The sequence below is a fragment of the Canis aureus genome, chromosome 28 (assembly GCF_053574225.1).
Source record: "Canis aureus isolate CA01 chromosome 28, VMU_Caureus_v.1.0, whole genome shotgun sequence".
In the NCBI taxonomy this organism is placed as follows: domain Eukaryota; kingdom Metazoa; phylum Chordata; class Mammalia; order Carnivora; family Canidae; genus Canis; species Canis aureus.
This window is the reverse complement of record NC_135638.1, coordinates 26,802,121-26,817,430: the sequence shown is the minus strand read 5'-3', so window position 1 is coordinate 26,817,430 and position 15,310 is coordinate 26,802,121. Positions and strand designations below refer to the sequence as shown.

The window sequence follows — 15,310 nt, the reverse complement described above, 5'->3', positions numbered from 1 at the left end:
ACATTTTATTCTTTGTTCCAGGACTTGAAAAATTCCCAAACTGCAATAGGAGTTTTAAAAATAATGTTTGATCAAGGTTACAAAATGTAGGTGTTTACAGATTTATGGTTTTTTAAAACAGCATTCAAATAAATGATAATTAATATACAGGAAAGCTTGCTAAAACTGATTGGATTCCATACTCCCTATAAGTTAGAAGGATTTAATTTTTGCATTTTTTGAAGAACTATGCATGTATAAATTATAGGTAGTTGTGAATTCCAAAGCTATAAATATACTGGAGGACCCTGGTGGTATCATACTGAACAGCTGTTTGCAGAGAATAAGCCTTTCCAGTACCCCGAGGAAGGCACAGAATACTGAAATGTTGGCGAAATATTCAAATTGTTCAAAGAATGAATATGTCTGAAAACAAAAGGAAAATATGAATGATGTCCCTGGGTTTGTGGCTTGGTCTGAGTAAGCTCTGTCAAAAGCCACTTCCAGTCTTTCTTTTCCCCTCTCTTCCTTTCTCTTTCCTTCTCCCCCTTCTCTTCCTTCCCTTCCCTCTCCTACTTTCCTCTCCCATCCCCCTTTTCTTCCAGGCAATTTAGTTCAAAAGCTATTAGCTAGAGCTGAGCAAGGTAGGTATTAGCAGAGGGAAAGTGAGGGAAAGTGCGTGCCATAGTGTACACAGTAATGTATTAAAGCCCAAGCATAGTGAGAATGGCACCCATGAGGAGGAGAGGTGGCCCAGTACAGGGTGTTGGAGCCAAGCAAGATGAGGTGAGTATCCATAGAGATAACAGTGGCCTAGTGCAGGGCATTACCCCAATTAGGTAAGGGTAGGTGGGGCAACTCAGATCAGAGTGTACAAGTTAGTGCACAGTATGCCAGACATCCTGTGGGGTCGGTGGGCTGAAGTGAGATTGGAGGGCATTACTTTCAGGAAAGGGACAGCAAGGGTCCTGTGGTGTTAAGGCCTGTAAAGGTAAGGAGGGCATTAGTACAGCATGTAGTGCTGAGTACTGGCAGGGTACTGAGAGTGTCTCAAGGAGGTGTGGTGGGGCATAAGTGAGGACAGGAGGGTGTATGTGAGTGATGGCTGTACACACAATAGGGTAGAGCCTGAATGGCTTGATGAAGCTTCCATTCATGGAAGAGAAGGCAGCACTGGCCTGGCATGCAGTGCCAGAGCCCAAGAGGGAAGAGGTAGGTATCTTGGGTAGGCAACTAAGCCCAGGTGACTGAGCCGAAGCTGGGTGAGGAGGATGTTTATGTAGGAGAGTCCCAGAATGAGGTGTCAGTGTCTGGGTGAGATGAGCAGAGTGTCCAGATTGGGGGATGAGTGCCAGGAGCAGTGTGTGGACTAAGCAAAGTTTAAAGTCCACAAGAAAGAATGGCCTAGTTCAGCATATCAGAGCCCTAACGTGAGAGTGGGGGGCATTGATAGATAAGATGCATGTATAGGGAGATAGGAAGTGGTGGCAGTGACCATCACAGACTATCAGAGCTCAAGTAAGATCAAGAAGGTGTCCCATATAGGAATTTGCCCAGAGTCAATGTCTGAACCCCAGCAGGAGGAAGAGACTAGACCCACCAAAAGTGGGTGCAGACTGTCAGATCCTAAGCAGGGTGAAGGGATGAGGAGGAAAGTTCATAGAGTTGGGTGGCAGTGGTAAAACATAGAATTTTGGAGCCCAAGTGGGATAAAATGGATGTACTAGGGAAAGGTGGCCTCATGCTTATGTCTGAAATTGACCTGGATAAGTATGGTGCTTGTGCAGAAGTTGGGGGACCACCCATTACAGGGAGTCAGGTGGAGCAGGGTGCACATATGGGACTGGAAGGGAGGGGGTATTGTAACAGCAGTGACAAGAGTTTGCCTACAGAAACCAATTGATCAGTGAGTGAATATGTTAAGGGTAATGGGAATCAGATTTCTCACTGTCAAAGAAGAGGATTTCAAATATGGAAAGAGAGAAAACAAGAATGAGACATGTGACGTTAGACTGGAATTTGAAATATTGGTATGAATTTGTGGTTTTAAATATATTTAGATAGATATAGAAATACATATGGATGCAAATGTGTGTATAATACATACATGTATTATATAGGTGATTCCACTGAGAAGGCCTAGAAGTGACTCCCCAACTGCAACAAGCACACCTAGTACCTGATCCTGACTTGTAAACACAATGTTCCAATTTAAAAAATCAAGACTTCTTGTAGAAATGGCTAATTCCAGAGCTGGGATAGGGATATTGTAGAATGAGCTGACATATTTTTGTGTGCCAGAAAGGAAGTGTCCAAAAACCAATAGAGACACGTCAAAAGGAAACAATGCCAGCTGGGGTTCCTGCTGGCCAAATCTGAGATAATTTGAGTATCAAAACAAACAATGATAGTAATAAATTTTAAGTCATTCAATAATAATAGGAATCCGTGAGTCCATACCTATATAAATAAATAAACAACAAGTGAATGTATAAGTAAGAAATTTAATTAGGTGGGGGAGACATGCCTGACAGACACCACCTTAATCAAGTGTCAAAATGAACATTCACAATAGAATAAATCAAAATTATGTTCCCCCAGTAGAATGCAATAAGAACAGCACATTATTTCTGTGACATTTCTGCCAAAGATGTATAGTCTTAATTGAATCATTAGGAAACAGACAATCCCAAATTGAAGAACATTCAACAAAATAGCTGGACTGTAATCCCCTAAAGTCACATGGCCTTGGAATTCAAGGAAAGACTGAGGAACTAGTCCAAATTGAAGAAGAAATCAAGAGTCCCCATAAACAAATGCAATGCATGATTTTAGACTGAATTCTTTTGCCTATAAAGCTGTTATATAGCCAAAAGGTATGTGCCAAAAAAAGGGGGGGGGGGGGCCAAGAACAACAGAAGTTCCAACAAGGGATACCATCTAGTTAAAGGCCTCAGGAAAGCATCATTGGAAAAGATGGTGGGCAACAAAGAATGGTGGCATTTTACAGATGCTCAGGAGATAGAAATCCAGATTAACAAAAAAGCTTGAGCAAAATGAAGGAGGAAGAACAAGATATACAAGATCATAGAAGAATAGAATGCATAGAGTAACACCATAGCAAATGAAGGTCAAAAGGTAGAAATTAGATCATACTGTAAATTTCCATCTCAGATGTTTGTAGTATAATTTTGTTCAGGAACCACTACCAAACAGTTTTAAGAAGCTAAAGCATTTGTTTTGCTCAGTGAATCAATATTTGGCAACAATTTTGAGGAAAGATTGGAAAGAGGAGAGAGTAGAATAGGATTTGATGAGGGCCAATTTGAGATACAATATTGTGTCTGTTACTTATATTCCTCATTGATCTATGGACTCGAATCTGAATTATAGGAAAGAGTTGCTATAAAGAATCATTATGAACTATATGGGTTTCTTACTGAAATTTCTTTGAACTATTTAAAGCCCAAAACAGGTTACCTTTTAAACTATATAATGATGGTTATTACAAGTAATGGTTAAGAATACCTCCCAGGTAAGGAATATGTTGGAATATGTTGGATTCAGCAGCTGGAATAATGGAACCTACCAGCCTCTATCTAAGGTAAAAAGAGTTTAAAGAGAACACCACCTCAGATCTTGGGGTCTTCTTTGCAGGTGGCTGGCCAAATGCAGCAGTAACAGCACAAGCATGAGAAGAGAACACCAGAATAAATCAGAGGAAAACAAAATGAATAGTTTGTGAACCCACCTGAAAATACTCTGGGAATTCTTTGAACTGAAAGGAACTTGATTTTTTTTTTTTTTTACTCTATCTGAGGAGTCATCATGACCTTGATATTCTGTCCAGTTATTTGTTCTGAAATTACTCTTATACCCAGCTACTTATAATACTTGCTATTAATGACTCTTAAAAGATACAACATAGTAGAGAATAACTATAACTAGACACAATCACACATAATCACTCTGCCAGTTATGCATAACTTTTAGTCTTCTGAGGAGTTCATTAAAGACCTCTCTTACATAAGTTCATGAGCTGTTATCTATGACAAAATGCTTCTAACATTTTTCTTTAATTTTCCATTTTAAAATAGAGATCTGCATGAAGTTTAAAAAATAATACAGAATTATCTCATATAACATTTACCCCATTTCCCACAATAGTCACATCTTATGTAACTATATTACAATATCAAAACCTGAAAATTGACATTGGAAAATGTGTGAGCAATCCTATGCCATTTTGTCACATGTAAATCTATGCAACCGCCATCACAATCAAGGTATGGAACAATTCTATCACCACAAAGATCTCCCTATGACTAGCCCTTTATAGTCACATACCCAATCACCCAAAAATTCTTCACTAAGCTCTGTTTTCCCTGCTTTTAATTCTGTCATTTTGAGAATGTTATATAAATCACATTATATAGTATTTGATTGCCTTTTTTTCCACTCAGCATAATACTCTTGAGATCTGTCTAATCTATCTATTGTTACATGTATCAATATTCTTTATTATTTTTGAGTAATATTTCATGGTATAATGTAATAAAATTTAACTATTTACTATCATTTTATATTTTGGTTGTTTCCAATTTTGACTTACAAATAAGACTCCTAAGAACATTCATGTATGGAAAGGAGGTGGGGGAAAGAACTCTCCAGTGAGAGAAAAAATCATTATAAAGAACGTTTTGGGGAAGTTAGAAAATTTGAATATGGACTATGGAATAGATGTCAGTATTGTATCAATATGAACTTTCCTAATGTTGATGATTATACTGAGATTATGAAGACAATGTTCTTGCTTTCAGGAAATACACACTGAAAGATTTAGAGATAAAAAGACACTTTACCTCCTAGTTTCAAATGACTGTAGAGAAAGAGAAAGAAAAATGAGGCAAAATTTAAACAATTCATAAACCTGGATAAAGGTATACAATTGGTTCTTAGTACTATCCTTTAAATTTTTATGTAAGTTTGAAGCTATATTAAAATAAAAAGTTACAAAGAGAACTGTCAGAATGACAATCTTCTTTGCATATCTTACTCAAAGATTCTTGAAAAGTTAATAATGATATTAGATGCATGTCCAGTATAGAGAACCTTCATCTGTTCTGAATCTAAACAAGTGAAATGTAGTACTAGATGTCTCTCTTGTCCTCCATTCTTTTGAAATATTACTACTATAAAGAAAAGATCAAAGATTTTTTTAAGAATGAATTTATTTATTTATTTATTTATTTATTTATTTATTTATTTGACAGAGAGAGAGAGCACAGAAGGAAAAGGGGCAGAAGGAGAAGGAGAAGCAGGCTCCCCCATTGAGCAGGGAGCCCCATGCAGGGCTTGATTAATCCCAGGGGCTGAAATCATGACCTGAGCAAAGGCGGATGCTTAGCTGACTGAACCACCCAAGGCACCCCTCAGAGTTATTTTCAAATTGATATTAAGGTTAAAAATTAGTATTGGCTCATCCAACTCTATCTCTGGTAACATTTCTACAAAGACCATGTGGCACAGAGGCTTGGGAGTCTGACCTCTGGAGCCATAATTGAGACTTGGCTTTGAATTCTGGCTTTGCCATTGACTGTCATGTGAACTTAGGCAAGTTAATTAACTTCTCTGTGCTTCAGTTTCTGCATTAAAAAAAAATAGAAATAAAAACAATACTTACTTCTAAGGAGTTTCTTGAGTCTTAAAAGTATATCTAAAGTGGCTAGAGAAAAAAAATAAAAATAAAGTGGCTAGAAGAGTGCCTGGCATATAGTGAGTTTTATACAGAGGTTTATTGTTATTAAATGAAGGGATGAAAAACAAGTCCCTGGAGAGATACAAACACTGCATGTTGCTTTTTTCTAGACATTTTTGTCTTTGCCTCATACACCCCTTCAAATTTGTATCAAACTCCATCTTCTTTTAGGATATTTTTATTTTCCTGCTCTTTGACAAAATGTTTCTTAATCTTCAGCAGTAATATATCAATATGGAGTGACAGTTTGACAATATGGTTCTCACTTTTCATAGTATAAATTCAAAGACAAATTGTGAACGAGTCAAGTGAAACTTGTAATTCACAGCTGTGAGGTCACACTAGTGAATTATAAGCTTTTCATTATGTCAGAACTGTGAATTACAAAGATTTTTTTCTATATTTCCTGTCAAATACTTTATTAACTACCCCTCTATCACAGGATTTTGCAGCATGCCAGCACCAGAGAACACAAGGACTATACTGTGGCATTTCCAGATAGAACAATAAGAACTCAGACATATAGGAAGAATACTTAAAAGGAAACAGCAATGATTTTAAACTGTATTCTTCTCAAGTTTAGGGTCATTCCTGATGAGCGTTAGTTTTCTCTAAATTGGAGTCATCATCAACCTCTGGACTTGAGGGAAGTTGTGTTTTTATTGTCTCCTCTTTATTAATACCATCAATTATCATTCCTCAAAGGCACTGAAGGTATAATTCTATGCTGTTTAAAAACTTAAAAAAAAAAAAAACTTAACATGAACATCATTATTATTACTGCTATCATGGAACTCTGTATAACTCTTCATAATTTGCATAGCACTTTCATGTCTTATTTGTTATTCACATTGACCCAATGAAGTACTGTATTATATGACTATATGAGGAAACTGAGGTATGGAAAGGCTCTAAGAAATAATAGAGGTTTCCCCCAAATCATGTCACTACTGAATGTCAAAAACAGGAATTCTATATCTAGTTCCATATCCTGAGATTATTTCCCATGTTGCATTAAACCTCCTTTTTTGTATAAGCATGCACATATAGTGCAAAACCCAAATAAATCCTGTTGCTTCTACAGCCCAATCTCTCTTCTGTTTCACATATGAAGAAAGAGTCCAGTATTCTAAAGTAATTTTTAAAAGAATTCCAAAATCTGTACCTGTAAATCTTAAAGAAAATTTACTCAGTTTCAATTTATACGGTTTTCTCCTATTTTCTCTAATACCCTCAACACTCTCCCTGCCTTGAGTCAATATGGTTTTTGCCATTTGTTCCCTTTCCTCTTCCCCATGTCTCTCCAATCCTGAACTTTCTCTCAGTAGTCTCCTAATTCTGCATCATAAAAGCCCAGGAATCAAACACATACAACTGCATTCCTCCTTAAAGTTCAGGGAGGTGGGCAAAGGAGACAAAATCAAAATTATCCTTCATAAATGGTGTTAGGATAGTAAAAACTTATAACACTCATTCAATAATAAATCTTTTCCCTATTCCTGTAGTTCTTGATCTTGCCAGGTTGAAGATGACAATGTTGTTACCTATACATTTCAGTGTGATAGGGAAACCAATACGTGGCCAGAACCTCTTTCCATGTCTCATATATTTCAACATTTGTGCAATTCCCTAAATGTATTATGCTTTCTCTAGCTTCTAAATCACAGCTTCCCACCTTTTTCACATTATGATACATTGGGATAAATAGTAGACATCACTGCAAGGACAGGGAGGCAGTATCTTTGTACAGGGAAAACCTATTCAAAGCACTCCAATGTATTGAGACTCAGATTGGAGTACCTGGTTCTATATTTTTGAGCATGGTGCTTTCTTCCCTGGAATAATCTTCTGTTCTCACTGCTTTGTATGGTCATCTCCTCATCCTTCAAAAAACTACTTAGTGTTACATTTCCCAGAACATCTCCCCACTGCTCCCCAAAGGCAAAGAAAGTCATAGGCCCCTAGCTTTTCTGTTCTTATCCTCATCCTACTGACTCATGTTGACTTTGTATTTATCTCTACCTCTCACTGGACTATATGCATCTTTACTATAGGAACTTCATTCTATACATTTTGGTATTTTTAGCATTTGTACGGTACCTAGCAAATGGTTGTCACTAAAAAAAAAAAAAAAAAAAAACACTATTAAATGCATTAATGAACTAATGAACTTGACTTGTCATTGGCCAGCTTTGCAACCTTACTCCTAAAAATAACTCACATCTGATAGTTCCTGAAGGGAATAGTCTGATAAAGTCTCTAGGTGCTTGCCCCTAGGAATGAGCCAAATCTAGTCCTGCCATCATGTACTACGCTGTTCTTTCTCATAGCACCCTGTTCTTTGCCCAAATTATAATTTCTAATAATTTGTGTATCTACTTGTTTAATGGCTAGCTCTCCCACTAGACTGTAACCTCAATTAGGGCAGCAACTATTTAGATTTGTTCATATGTCATATTCAGCTCTTGAAAGAGTAACTTGTGGAAATGAATGAATGAATGAACAAATTAAGTCACTCTTTCCTTAAGTACTGAGATTGCTTGTTATCACCTCTTTTGATGAGCATTTCTTAAACTCTATGGTCCTCCAGAAAAGGGACTATGTATATTCTAATAAATCAAAGGAGTCTTTTTTGATTTGGTTCAGAATTTCCTTTAAAGCATCAAAGCTGCAAACAATATAAAATAACCAATGCTAGGCACTTAAAAAAGATGTTAAATACATCCACACAGGACTTGCTAAAGGATGGTAAAACTGGTCCAGAGATAAATACCCCATTAATCTATACAAGCAAAAAAACTAGGGTTGCTTGGAAGAATCTTGTGGTATCACTGTTTTGTGAGTTTAGTGGGAAGTGCTATGACATTTCTCTCTTTTCTGTGAAAGAGAGAATGGGAGTGTTTCTCCTTTCTTTTGCTGAAACTGATTCAAGAATGTTTCAAGAGAACCAGACACAGATAAAAGTGTTCCTGCAAGAAACAGACAGCAACATCTCACTCCCCAGATGAATAATTATTTAGGGTGTGGACATTCAAAGATCCCAGTGTTCTAAGAGAGTCAAGTGAAGCAAACTAAGAGAATACATGAATAAAACTTCCCAAAACTGGGAAGTGTATATAAACAGAGAGGACACAGAGGCTGACATCTCTCTCTTCCTGGTGAACTCTATGAAAGGGGAATTCTGAAGACAAGCAGTTGCAAGGACTAACCTAAGATAGATGAAATAAAGAAGCAACAGTGAGGCAATACTAGAATGTTCACTATTTATTATCATGACAAGTATGTATGAATTTCCCAAGAACCAAGTAGATACCAAGGAAGATAAATGGGCTTGAATCATCTTGCTGGGATCTCATCAGCTAGCAAGAGGCCAGTCAGGATGGGGGGACTTCGCTATTAAGTGGCTATAGGGATCCCTGGGTGGCGCACCGGTTTAGCGCCTGCCTTTGGCCCAGGACGCGATCCTGGAGACCCGGGATCGAATCCCATATCAGGCTCCCGGTGCATGGAGCCTGCTTCTCCCTCTGCCTGTGTCTCTGCCTCTCTCTCTCTCTCTGTGACTATCATACATAAATAAATAAATATTTTTTTTAAAAAAGTGGCTATAAAGTAGATCACTGGGATCAGGAGCTACAGGAATTCCCCCAATAGAGTCCACTTTCACATCAAAGAATGATGCCCTGAGGGAGTTCCTTGGCTCCTCTAATGAAACCACAAATATATCCCAAAGAGTCAGTATTTTGAACTACAAATATCATAAACTATGTAGGAATATCTTTGACCCTTTTCTTCTGTGTACCCTCCCTCTCTAAACTGCATCCCAGAAGAAGAGGAAAGAAAAAAAGAGGACTAGAGGCACCCAAAGTGTGAAAAGACAGCACATACCCCCTGTCCTGAGTTATAGGTAATGTTGCAGCAGCAGAGCATCTCTGAACTGGATGTAAGACTGAAGTTTTTAATTGGACTGGACTAAGTTTAAAATCAGAAATTTACCAGAAAGCTATTGGATCTTCTTGAAGCTTGAAGATGTTGACAAAGGTAGGAAAAGGAAAAGGGAGACATTAGAGACAACGATTATAGAAAAACTAAGTCATTTCCTGATTGTACATCATCGAGTTCAGCTTAACCAATAAACCAATCATAGTTGTTATACCTCTTCTTGCTATCCATATCAGAACCTTAAGTTTGCTTTGTGAATGACTAACTGCTTATGAAAAAGTTGTAAAATAAATCTTCTATTTGTGGTAATATATTTATGCCCAATTTGCCATTCAAGCCCCTACTCCATGCCTTGCCCTCTACCTTATCATGTCCAAATAACTACCACAACCTTTTCTTCACATGGAATCCAAGTGGTCGAATTAGGCAGAGTATAAGGAAAATTACCTTCCCACCACTTTTATAGGCAAAGGGCTAAAGTGACTGTGACTACAGTCTTCCTGTTCATGTATTCATGTTCAGGTAATCCTAAAATTACCTAATTTTAAGAGATGTTGTTTTCATAAAATAAAGCTGATCTCATCATTTGCTTGTTTAGAATTTTTAATTAATAATCTATTGCTTACCACAGTACTATAAGTACTAAGCTTTTATTTTTTTAAGATTTATTTATTTATTCTAGGGAGTTGGGGAAGGGACAGAGGGAGAGGAAGACAGAGAATCCAAGCAGACTCCCCACTGACCACAGAGCCCAACCTGGGGCTCGATCTCACAACCTTGAGATCATGATCTGAGCCAAAATCAAGAATCGGACACTTAACCAACTGAGCCACTCAGGCACCTCAGAACTAATTAATACCAAAATATCTTCCCAATATAATCACCCATTACTCCCCTTATGTAATATAAATATTTTAGAGAAATAAAAAAAAACTTACTGTACTTTCACTCATTCAACAATCTCAGTTATGAATAGTTGAGGGCAAAGTACTCACTCTACAATTATTTACTGAGCATCTGCTACATGTCAGTCATTATGTTCAGTATACAGTGGTAAACAACCAAATGGGTCCTTTCCTTCATAAAAGTCAATAGATTTGCAATAAAGGGAGACATTAAAACAGTAATTAGGTGAATAATTCATTATTGCCATTGTGATATGTGCTTCAAGTTTCTCAAAGTGCTATGAGGATGATGACAAATCTAACTGGGTTATGATAGCAAACTGACATCCTATTTCCTCATCTCTTGTCACCCATAGTTGCTTCTGAAGGGAATTCTTGGTAGGACCATGAGCCCCTGCACAAGATCTGAAGGGAAATTAATGTCTTCCTTCAAATAACTCATCTATCAGAAGCTCCGTTGGATGGAAAATAGTTCCCATCTGAGATCTAACAAAGAACTCAAGTCCCTCAAGAAAACTTGTCACTTTAATTGAATATGTACTTATTTTACTTTTTAAAATATTTTTATCCACTTATCAAATACTTAAGCAACATATCACATGCTGCACATGCTAGAAACCCTTTCTCTGTTCTCTGTGTGTCTAAATTGTCTGACTTGATAACACCTCATGCAGCAAATCTCCTTATTCCCCACAGCCAGGTATGTCTTCTGACTTCCCACAGTACTCAGTTGTAATTCTTATGTAGTCTACCATTTTCTATATTACAACTTTTAAGAAAAGAGGGAGGGAGGGAGGAGAGGAAACTGGGAAGGAAAGAGAATTGCTGAGGCCTGACAGCCTAAAGGATGGTCAGTCAAACTGCTAGTGTTGAGTTATGCCCTAGTTAGTCAATATGATCATAAGCAGGATAGGGAGCACAAGGGACACTTAAGATGTAGTTATTGTCTCCATTAGGCCTTCCAAAAGAGAGGGAGAAAACAGTATGGCAATCCTTTTAGATATTTATTAAAAATGTAAGAATACTAACATAATTGAGCTATCTCTAAAATGGAAAGTCAGTGAACATACCTGATTCATAGAAAATTGGAAATGGTTAAATATATGTTATTGTATATGGTCCAACTCAGTATTTTTAAATTGGACAGTATTGACTTTAAAGCATTTTTCTCCTAGTTTTCAAAATAGTCAATGCCGAAATAGCACCCGTAAAATGTGTCCCATGACTGTTATAACAAGCTTGTCCTAGATACAAGAAAACTAATTGCAGAGTCTGTTTTTCTCTCTTTTCTATAAATACATTCTAAACAAAGGGTTATGAGTTTAATTAAATAGATATTAATATATTCCATTAAAAAATAAATGTCTTTCATAAGATTTCATTGTCTTGGCACCTTCTTTATAATAGCCAGTGTAATAAAGGATTTAATCTTGTTGGAGTAGGAATTTTTAGTGACACTGGGATTTCTGGAGAGCAGTCATTACACACCAGCATGTTGAAGGAGTATCTTTTACCCAAGAACTTGACTGAGTCTTCTCATGAAAAAGTTATACATACTTGTATTTGTGCATTTAGTGGCAAACTGATCTTTTGAGCTGCTAAATTACAATCACTTATTTTTAAAATCTTAAGATTAACCAACCATTAAGAAAACTGACAAAGTTTAATTAGAATCACAGAACTAACCTCATTACAAAGGCAAATAATTTTGAGCCACCTAGAAAGACACTTGCTGTTCTAAATCTGAATCTTTTCTTTATCACTAGGTTTGCTTGTCACTGTAGAGCTGAAATTAGATCAAAGAAATCCTTTTACAATCTCCTTGCTGAGAATTTTCACTATATTTTGACAACCAGTGGAAATTACATAAGGCAGTCTATAGTTCAGCAGGGAAGAGCATGGATTCTGGAGTAACACTGACATGGGTTCAAGTCCTACCCTTGCCAGTCACTGGCTGTATGACCTTAAGAGAGTAACTTAACTTCTCCAAGGTTCAGTTTCTTACCTATAAATAGTGATAATAACTGAAGTATGTTATTATATGCCATGAAGATTAAATGAAGATGTGTAGAGAACTTACTGGAGTGCCTGGCATATATTAAGTGTTCAATAAATATTAGCTATTTACTCTATTATTATTATTTATTATAGTATATACAATATACTACTCTTTATTATTTTCAGTATCTCCATTGTCCATGATTCAGGCTACCTTTTATTACCTATCTCCTCCCTAGCTCTATTTCCCCCGACTTTTGAAAGACTCAAGCCAACAGATCCAAATGGATGAAAATCAGGTGAGGTTCTTGTAGTAATGGAAAGCAAAGAGTAGATCAAGAGATGACTCCAGTAGAACCTTGGGGAAAAGTAAAAATATATATTATATTGTCAACTCTTCTTTCCATCCACAAAACTGCAGTAATATATGCGTGCCCTCAAAAGCTTTTAAGAAATTTAGAGAATTCAGTCATGTAATAAATATGTGTGAGGTGCCTACTATATGCTCACCATGAATAAGATTGACATAGTCTCTACCCTCAGGGAGTTTATATTCAAGCTGGAGACACAAACTTTACACAATGAGTTATTTTTTTATGATTGTGATTTTATATTACAGAAAAAAAGAAAGGTGTGCAAAAAAAAAAAAAAAGAGCACTAGTGAAGAAAGTGGCCTCCTCAAACTATGGGAGTCAGAGAAGTTTTCTGTGAAGAAGTAGTGCCTAGACTGACATCTCAGGGATGAACTGTCAATAACTTGGGTTTGGAGAATGCAGTTTTAGCAGGCAAAACAACATGTGTACAGTCCCTGAAGCTACCACATCTGATGCATTTGAAAACTGAAAGAAGGTGTCCAGAGCAAAGGAAAAGCGTGTTTAATGCCCATTAGAAAAGTTTTGGGCCCAAATCTCAGTTTCTCTCCTTTAATGCAAAGTACTGCTTATTCAGATGTTAGATTTCCCTCTTTGTGTTTCCCTGGGAGAATTAGGGCTTGGGATATGCATATTGAGAGAGAAAGAGAGAAAGTAAGAGGAAAGTCAACATAGCATTACAGTTAAAAGCATAGATTTTGAAGCCAGCCTGTATGGTTTAAATACCAGCTTCGCCACTTAATTAATAAGACTCACTGTTTTCTTTCAGAAAATAGAAAAAAGTGAAAAACTTGACAACTTTTTTTATCGGAATAGAATAACCCTGACACAAAACTTTACAACAATGTTATAAGAAAGAAAAATTACAAATGAAAAAGTCTTGATGAAAATTCTAGTAAACTGAATCCAGATATGTAAAACAAGATAATTCATAATGATCAAATTGGATTTATTCTAGGAATATAAAGTTGGCTCAATGCAGAAAAAAAAAATTTATAAAATGCAATTTCTATACATGTTAAAAGCTATCAGTAAACTAGGAATAGAAGAGTACTTGAGAACTTAAGATGACACAGGGTACCTTTAAAAAAAAACCTACAACAAACATTATAACCAATGGTGAAATGTTGAAAGCTTTCCCTCTGAAACTAGAAATGAAACAAAGATGTCCGCTATCACCATAATTGAGATAATGGTCAAGATTCTAGCCCAGATGCTCAAACTTTAGAAACTGTAAATATTATTTCAAGGCACAAAGTTTTAAGATAATTGGGGTAAATTTGATTTTAAATTAACTTACAGATCCAAGAAGTTCCATGAACCTCAAGCAAGATGAATACAAAGAAAATCACACCTAGTCACATCAAAATCAAGAAAAAAATTACATATCATATTATGGGATGACAGCAATAGTGATGACTAACTTCTCAACAAAATCAATGGAGACCAGACACGATGTGAGGAGATCTTATAAATGCTCAAAGAGCAATAGCCAACTAGAGTTCTATGTTTAGTGAAAACTGTTCAAAAGTAGAATAAAATGAAGACACTTTCAGATTAAAGCTGAGAAAAATTTTCAACAGTAGACCTGCACCATAGGAAATACTAAAAAAGCAAGCAAACAAAGAAATACATAAATAAATCAATCTCCAGGTTCAAAGGAATAATAGCAGATGGAAACTTGGATCTATATGAAGGCATAAGATGTGCCACATATGGTAAATATTTTTTATTTATAAAAAATAAAAGTATAAAGATCTACACTTTTTTTCTTTTTTAAATTTCCTTAAAGGACAACATACTGTTCAAAACAAAATAATAACATAATAACATGGGGGCTTATAACATATGTAACACAAAATATATGGCAACAATAGCAAAAAAAAGAAAGATGTAAATGAATTTATAATATTTAATTTTCTCACATTTTATGTGAAGTGATTCACTCTTCATTCTAAGTAGACTATAGTAAGTTAAGGGTATCTATTATAATTCCTAGAGCATCCACCAATAAATAAATAAACTAAAAATCTAATAAAAATATAAAACATAAGACTGAATAAAAATAATTGATTAATCAGAAGGGAGGAAAAGAAGAATCAAAAATAGATGAGACAAATAGAAAACAAATAGCAAGGCAATAGACAAAAACTAAACCACACCAATAAGTACATTCATTGTAAATGGATAAAACTCTCCAATTAAGAGGAAGAGACTCTGAGTGACTAAATATCAAGACCTATCTATATGCTGTAGACAAGGCACATACATTAAATATATAGATACAAATCAGTTGAGAGTTAAAAAAAAAAGACAATAGAAAGTGACAATGCAAACGGTAATTCAAAATGACTAGATTT

The 15,310-nt window shown here is 36.0% G+C and overlaps 1 protein-coding gene and 1 long non-coding RNA gene across 23 annotated transcripts in view; one reads left to right on the top strand and one right to left on the bottom strand.

Annotated features, from left to right (window-relative positions):
- The window catches only part of LOC144300572 (uncharacterized), a 31,447-nt gene extending 27,030 nt beyond the window's left edge, over window positions 1-4,417 (top strand). Inside the window, exon 3 of the long non-coding RNA XR_013367295.1 lies at window positions 3,637-4,417. This is a non-coding gene — a long non-coding RNA (uncharacterized LOC144300572). The remainder of the gene's footprint in view (window positions 1-3,636) is intronic.
- LOC144300571 (uncharacterized) overlaps window positions 1-15,310 on the bottom strand; it is a 227,658-nt gene that overhangs the window by 64,722 nt on the left and 147,626 nt on the right. The gene's annotated exons all lie outside the window — the stretch shown is intronic.